The following is a 2,384-nucleotide window of genomic DNA, read 5'->3' as shown; positions in this document are numbered from 1 at the left end:
ACCTGACCCTAAAATGGCGCCATCTATGTGTCAGGTCTGGAACTTCAGAAATGTCAAAAATTACTGTTTTTTCCTTTATTTTACATATTGTTTTTGAATTTTGGCGCCTATTTTGACTCAAAAATGGCGCCATCTATATGACAGGTCTGGAACTTCAGAAATGTCAAAAATTACAAGATTCTGGGTTAATTTACGTATTTTTTTTGAATGTTAAGCATAATTTGACCTGACCTGACCCTAAAATGGCGCCATCTATGTGTCAGGTCTGGAACTTCAGAAATGTCAAAAATTACTGTTTTTTCCTTTATTTTACATATTGTTTTTGAATTTTGGCGCCTATTTTGACTCAAAAATGGCGCCATCTATGTGACAGGTCTGGAACTTCACAAATGTCAAAAATTACTGTTTTTTCCTATATTTTACATATTGTTTTTGAATTTTGGCGCCTATTTTAACTCAAAAATGGCGCCATCTATATGACAGGTCTGGAACTTCAGAAATGTCAAAAATTACAAGATTCTGGGTTAATTTACGTATTTTTCTTGAATTTTAAGCATAATTTGACCTGACCTGACCCTAAAATGGCGTCATCTATGTGTCAGGTCTGGAACTTCAGAAATGTCAAAAATTACTGTTTTTTCCTTTATTTTACATATTGTTTTTGAATTTCGGCGCCTATTTTGACTCAAAAATGGCGCCATCTAAATGACAGGTCTGGAACTTCAGAAATGTCAAAAATTACAAGATTCTGGGAAGATTCTGGGTTAATTTACGTATTTTTCTTGAATTTTAAGCATAATTTGACCTGACCTGACCCTAAAATGGCGCCATCTATGTGTCAGGTCTGGAACTTCAGAAATGTCAAAAATTACTGTTTTTTCCTTTATTTTACATATTGTTTTTGAATTTTGGCGCCTATTTTGACTCAAAAATGGCGCCATCTATATGACAGGTCTGGAACTTCAGAAATGTCAAAAATTACAAGATTCTGGGTTAATTTACGTATTTTTTTTGAATGTTAAGCATAATTTGACCTGACCTGACCCTAAAATGGCGCCATCTATGTGTCAGGTCTGGAACTTCATAAATGTCAAAAATTACTGTTTTTTCCTTTATTTTACATATTGTTTTTGAATTTTGGCGCCTATTTTGACTCAAAAATGGCGCCATCTATATGACAGGTCTGGAACTTCAGAAATGTCAAAAATTACAAGATTCTGGGTTAATTTACGTATTTTTCTTGAATTTTAAGCATAATTTGACCTAACTGACCCTAAAATGGCGCCATCTATGTGTCAGGTCTGGAACTTCATAAATGTCAAAAATTACTGTTTTTCCTTTATTTTACATATTGTTTTTGAATTTTGGCGCCTATTTTGACTCAAAAATGGCGCCATCTATGTGACAGGTCTGGAACTTCACAAATGTCAAAAATTACTGTTTTTTCCTATATTTTACATATTGTTTTTGAATTTTGGCGCCTATTTTAACTCAAAAATGGCGCCATCTATGTGACAGGTCTGGAACTTCAGAAATGTCAAAAATTACAAGATTCTGGGAAGATTCTGGGTTAATTTACGTATTTTTCTTGAATTTTAAGCATAATTTGACCTGACCTGACCCTAAAATGGCGCCATCTATGTGTCAGGTCTGGAACTTCAGAAATGTCAAAAATTACTGTTTTTTCCTTTATTTTACATATTGTTTTTGAATTTTGGCGCCTATTTTGACTCAAAAATGGCGCCATCTATATGACAGGTCTGGAACTTCACAAATGTCAAAAATTACAAGATTCTGGGTTAATTTACGTATTTTTCTTGAATTTTAAGCATAATTTGACCTAACTGACCCTAAAATGGCGCCATCTATGTGTCAGGTCTGGAACTTCATAAATGTCAAAAATTACTGTTTTTCCTATATTTTACATATTGTTTTTGAATTTTGGCGCCTATTTTGACTCAAAAATGGCGCCATCTATGTGACAGGTCTGGAACTTCACAAATGTCAAAAATTACTGTTTTTTCCTATATTTTACATATTGTTTTTGAATTTTGGCGCCTATTTTAACTCAAAAATGGCGCCATCTATATGACAGGTCTGGAACTTCAGAAATGTCAAAAATTACAAGATTCTGGGTTAATTTACGTATTTTTCTTGAATTTTAAGCATAATTTGACCTAACTGACCCTAAAATGGCGCCATCTATGTGTCAGGTCTGGAACTTCATAAATGTCAAAAATTACAAGATTCTGGGTTCATTTACGTATTTTTCTTGAATTTTAAGCATAATTTGACCTGACCTGACCCTAAAATGGCGCCATCTATGTGTCAGGTCTGGAACTTCATAAATGTCAAAAATTACTGTTTTTCCTTTATTTTACATA

Source organism: Gnatocerus cornutus, unplaced genomic scaffold (assembly GCF_029298725.1).
Source record: "Gnatocerus cornutus isolate USDA-ARS CGAHR unplaced genomic scaffold, icGnaCorn1.1 ctg00000434.1, whole genome shotgun sequence".
In the NCBI taxonomy this organism is placed as follows: Eukaryota; Metazoa; Arthropoda; class Insecta; order Coleoptera; family Tenebrionidae; genus Gnatocerus; species Gnatocerus cornutus.
Note: the sequence above shows the minus strand (reverse complement) of the source record.